The sequence below is a fragment of the Talpa europaea genome (assembly GCF_964194135.1).
Source record: "Talpa europaea genome assembly, contig: HAP1_SCAFFOLD_51, whole genome shotgun sequence".
Lineage (NCBI taxonomy): Eukaryota > Metazoa > Chordata > Mammalia > Eulipotyphla > Talpidae > Talpa > Talpa europaea.
In genome coordinates this window covers 1-5,839 of record NW_028168044.1, presented here as the reverse complement: position 1 = coordinate 5,839, position 5,839 = coordinate 1, and positions in this window count along the sequence as shown.

Sequence of the window (5,839 nt, the reverse complement as noted above, 5' to 3'; positions counted from 1 at the left end):
GCCGCCGCTAGGGTGCGCTGTTGCAGGGCTCGAGGACCCTGAGCCCCCACCGGGCTGGGGCCACCCCTGCACCCATGGGGGTACGGGATTGTCCTCCCCCATGGGGGAACGGGGCCACCTTCCCCTTGCGGGGCCCAAAGCTTCCTCCCGGGACACGCCTGCACCCTCCTCTCGCACTCACAGCCCCAGCGGCGGGGCCGTGCGCCCGCAGACGCCCTAGACGGGCGGCCGGGGTCCCCGTGAGGGGAGGGCTCCCCCTGGAAGCCAGGGACGAGCGGCGACCGCGGCCTCTTCGAAAAAAGCAGGCACACAGGCCTGCGCGGCAAAATGCCCCCGGCAAGGGAGCACCACTCAAAGGGGAAGGGTCCGCACCTGGCCCAGCATTTCTTGATGAGCCCCAGGCCCCGCCCCTGGCCGGAGCCTGACCCCGCCCACCCGACTCTGGCTCTGCAGAGGTGCACTTCACAGGGCCGCCGCTAGGGGGCGCTGGTGAGGGGGCTCGGGGACCCAAAGCCCCCACAGGGCTGGGGCCACCCCTGCACCCATGGGGGTACGGGATTGTCCTCCCCCATGGGGGAACGGGGCCCCCTTCCCCTTCGCGGAAGCCCCACCCTTCCTCCCGGGGCACGCCTGCACGCTGCTCTCGCACTCACAGCCCCAGCGGCGGGGCCGTGCGTCCGCAGACGCCCTAGACGGAGGGCCGGGGTCCCCGTCAGGGGAGGGCACCCCCTGGAAGCCAGGGACGAGCGGCGACCGCGGCCTCTTCCAAAACGGCAGGCACACAGGCCTGCGAGGCAAAACGCCCCGGGCAAGCCAGCACCACTCAAAGGGGAAGGGTCCGCACCTGGCCCAGCATTTCTTGATGAGCCCCAGGCCCCGCCCCTGGCCGGAGCCTGACCCCGCCCACCCGACTCTGGCTGCGCAAAGGTGCACTTCCTAGGGCCGCCGCTAGGGGGCGCTGGTGAGGGGGCTCGGGGACCCTCAGCCGCCACCTGTCTGGGGCCACTCCTGCACCCATGGGGGTACGGGATTGTCCCCCCCATGGGGGAACGGGGCCCACTTCCCCTTCGCGGAGCCCCAAGCTTCCTCCCGGGGCACGCCTGCACCCTCCTATCGCACTCACAGCCCCAGCGGCGGGGCCGTGCGCCCGTAGACGCCCTAGACGGAGGGCCGGGGTCCCCGTCAGGGGAGGGCACCCCCTGGAAGCCAGGGACGAGCGGCGACCGCGGCCTCTTCCACAAGCCAGCACCACTCAAAGGGGAAGGGTCCGCACCTGGCCCAGCATTTCTTGATGAGCCCCAGGCCCCGCCCCTGGCCGGAGCCTGACCCCGCCCACCCGACTCTGGCTGCGCACAGGTGCACTTCCTAGGGCCGCCGCCAGGGGGCGCTGGTGAGAGGGCTCCGGGACCCAAAGCCCCCACCGGTCTGGGGCCAGCCCTGCACCCATGGGGGTAAGGGATTGTCCTCCCCCATGGGGGAACGGGGCCCCCTTCCCTTTCGCGGAAGCCCCACCCTTCCTCCCGGGGCACGCCTGCACGCTGCTCTCGCACTCACAGCCCCAGCGGCGGGGCCGTGCGCCCGCAGACGCCCTAGACGGAGGGCCGGGGTCCCCGTCAGGGGAGGGCACCCCATGGAAACCAGGGACGAGCGGCGACCGCGGCCTCTTCCAAAACGGCAGGCACACAGGCCTGCGCGGCAAAATGCCCCGGGCAACCCAGCACCACTCAAAGGGGAAGGGTCCGCACCTGGCCCAGCAGCTCTTGATGAGCTCCAGGCCCCGCCCCTGGCCGGAGTTGACCCCGCCCACCCGACTCTGGCTGCGCACAGGTGCACTTCCTAGGGCCGCCGCTAGGGTGCGCTGTTGCAGGGCTCGAGGACCCTGAGCCCCCACCGGGCTGGGGCCACCCCTGCACCCATGGGGGTACGGGATTGTCCTCCCCCATGGGGGAACGAGGCCACCTTCCCCTTGCGGGGCCCAAAGCTTCCTCCCGGGGCACGCCTGCACCCTCCTCTCGCACTCACAGCCCCAGCGGCGGGGCCGTGCGCCCGCAGACGCCCTAGACGGAGGGCCGGGGTCCCCGTCAGGGGAGGGCACCCCCTGGAAGCCAGGGACGAGCGGCGACCGCGGCCTCTTCCACAAGCCAGCACCACTCAAAGGGGAAGGGTCCGCACCTGGCCCAGCATTTCTTGATGAGCCCCAGGCCCCGCCCCTGGCCGGAGCCTGACCCCGCCCACCCGACTCTGGCTGCGCAAAGGTGCACTTCCTAGGGCCGCCGATAGGGGGCGTTGGTGTGGGGGCTCGGGGACCCTCAGCCCCCACCTGTCTGGGGCCACCCTGCACCCATGGGGGTACGGGATTGTCCTCCCCCATGGGGGAACGGGGCCCCCTTCCCCTTCGCGGAGCCCCAAGCTTCCTCCAGGGGCACGCCTGCACCCTCCTCTCGCACTCACAGCCCCAGCGGCGGGGCCGTGCGCCCGCAGACGCCCTAGAGGGACGGCCGCTGTCCCCGTCAGGGGAGGGCACCCCATGGAAACCAGGGACGAGCGGCGACCGCGGCCTCTTCCAAAACGGCAGGCACACAGGCCTGCGCGGCAAAATGCCCCGGGCAACCCAGCACCACTCAAAGGGGAAGGGTCCGCACCTGGCCCAGCAGCTCTTGATGAGCTCCAGGCCCCGCCCCTGGCCGGAGCCTGACCCCGCCCACCCGACTCTGGCTGCGCACAGGTGCACTTCCTAGGGCCGCCGCTAGGGTGCGCTGTTGCAGGGCTCGAGGACCCTGAGCCCCCACCGGGCTGGGGCCACCCCTGCACCCATGGGGGTACGGGATTGTCCTCCCCCATGGGGGAACGGGGCCACCTTCCCCTTGCGGGGCCCAAAGCTTCCTCCCGGGGCACGCCTGCACCCTCCTCTCGCACTCACAGCCCCAGCGGCGGGGCCGTGCGCCCGCAGACGCCCTAGACGGGCGGCCGGGGTCCCCGACAGGTGAGGGCACCCCCTGGAAGCCAGGGACGAGCGGCCTCCGCGGCCTCTTCCAAAACGGCAGGCACACAGGCCTGCGCGGAAATATGCCCCGGTCAAGCCAGCACCACTCAAAGGGGAAGGGTGCGCACCTGGCCCAGCATTTCTTGATGAGCCCCAGGCCCCGCCCCTGGCCGGAACCTGACCCCGCCCACCCGACACTGGCTGCGCACAGGTGCACTTCCTAGGGCCGCCGCTAGGGTGCGCTGTTGCGGGGGCTCAAGGACCCTCAGCCCCCACCGGGCTGGGGCCACCCCTGCACCCATGGGGGTACGGGATTGTCCTCCCCCATGGGGGAACGAGGCCCCCTTCCCCTTGCGGGGCCATAAGCTTCCTCCCGGGGCACGCCTGCACCCTCCTCTCGCACTCACAGCCCCAGCGGCGGGGCCGTGCGCCCGCAGACGCCCTAGACGGAGGGCCGGGGTCCCCGTCAGGGGAGGGCTCCCCCTGGAAGCCAGAGACGAGCGGCGAACGCGGCCTCTTCCAAAACGGCAGGCACACAGGCCTGCGCGGCAAAACGCCCCCGGCAAGGGAGCACCACTCAAAGGGGAAGGGTCCGCACCTGGCCCAGCAGCTCTTGATGAGCCCCAGGCCCCGCCCCTGGCCGGAGCCTGACCCCGCCCACCCGACTCTGGCTGCGCAAAGGTGCACTTCCTAGGGCCGCCGCTAGGGGGCGCTGGTGAGGGGGCTCGGGGACCCTCAGCCGCCACCTGTCTGGGGCCACCCCTGCACCCATGGGGGTACGGGATTGTCCCCCCCATGGGGGAACGGGGCCCACTTCCCCTTCGCGGAGCCCCAAGCTTCCTCCCGGGGCACGCCTGCACCCTCCTCTCGCACTCACAGCCCCAGCGGCGGGGCCGTGCGCCCGCAGACGCCCTAGACGGAGGGCCGGGGTCCCCGTCAGGGGAGGGCACCCCCTGGAAGCCAGGGACGAGAAGCGACCGCGGCCTCTTCCACAAGCCAGCACCACTCAAAGGGGAAGGGTCCGCACCTGGCCCAGCATTTCTTGATGAGCCCCAGGCCCCGCCCCTGGCCGGAGCCTGACCCCGCCCACCCGACTCTGGCTGCGCACAGGTGCACTTCCTAGGGCCGCCGCTAGGGGGCGTTGGAGAGGGGGCCCGGGGACCCTCAGCCGCCACCTGTCTGGGGCCACCCCTGCACCCATGGGGGTACGGGATTGTCCTCCCCCATCGGGGAACGAGGCCCCCTTCCCCTTGCGGGGCCATAAGCTTCCTCCCGGGGCACGCCTGCACCCTCCTCTCGCACTCACAGCCCCAGCGGCGGGGCCGTGCGCCCGCAGACGCCCTAGACGGAGGGCCGGGGTCCCCGTCAGGTGAGGGCACCCCCTGGAAGCCAGGGACGAGCGGCGACCGCGGCCTCTTCCAAAACGGCAGGCACACAGGCCTGCGCGGCAAAATGCCCCGGGCAACCCAGCACCACTCAAAGGGGAAGGGTCCGCACCTGGCCCAGCAGCTCTTGATGAGCTCCAGGCCCAGCCCCTGGCCGGAGCCTGACCCCGCCCACCCGACTCTGGCTGCGCACAGGTGCACTTCCTAGGGCCGCCGCTAGGGTGCGCTGTTGCAGGGCTCGAGGACCCTGAGCCCCCACCGGGCTGGGGCCACCCCTGCACCCATGGGGGTACGGGATTGTCCTCCCCCATGGGGGAACGGGGCCACCTTCCCCTTGCGGGGCCCAAAGCTTCCTCCCGGGGCACGCCTGCACCCTCCTCTCGCACTCACAGCCCCAGCGGCGGGGCCGTGCGCCCGCAGACGCCCTAGACGGGCGGCCGGGGTCCCCGTCAGGGGAGGGCTCCCCCTGGAAGCCAGGGACGAGCGGCGACCGCGGCCTCTTCGAAAAAAGCAGGCACACAGGCCTGCGCGGCAAAATGCCCCCGGCAAGGGAGCACCACTCAAAGGGGAAGGGTCCGCACCTGGCCCAGCATTTCTTGATGAGCCCCAGGCCCCGCCCCTGGCCGGAGCCTGACCCCGCCCACCCGACTCTGGCTCTGCAGAGGTGCACTTCACAGGGCCGCCGCTAGGGGGCGCTGGTGAGGGGCTCGGGGACCCAAAGCCCCCACAGGGCTGGGGCCACCCCTGCACCCATGGGGGTACGGGATTGTCCTCCCCCATGGGGGAACGGGGCCCCCTTCCCCTTCGCGGAAGCCCCACCCTTCCTCCCGGGGCACGCCTGCACGCTGCTCTCGCACTCACAGCCCCAGCGGCGGGGCCGTGCGTCCGCAGACGCCCTAGACGGAGGGCCGGGGTCCCCGTCAGGGGAGGTTACCCCCTGGAAGCCAGGGACGAGCGGCGACCGCGGCCTCTTCCAAAACGGTAGGCACACAGGCCTGCGCGGCAAAACGCCCCGGGCAAGCCAGCACCACTCAAAGGGGAAGGGTCCGCACCTGGCCCAGCATTTCTTGATGAGCCCCAGGCCCCGCCCCTGGCCGGAGCCTGACCCCGCCCACCCGACTCTGGCTGCGCAGAGGTGCACTTCACAGGGCCGCCGCTAGGGGCGCTGGTGAGGGGGCACGGGGACCCAAAGCCCCCACCGGGCTGGGGCCACCCTTGCACCCATGGGGGTACGGGATTGTCCTCCCCCAGGTGGGAACGAGGCCCCCTTCCCCTTGCGGGGCCCCAAGCTTCCTCCCGGGGCACGCCTGCACCCTCCTCTCGCATTCACAGCCCCAGCGGCGGGGCTGTGCGCCCGCAGACGCCCTAGACGGACGGCCGGGGTCCCCGTCAGGGGAGGGCTCCCCCTGGAAGCCAGGGACGAGCGGCGACCGCGGCCTCTTCAAAAAAAGCAGGCACACAGGCCTGCGCG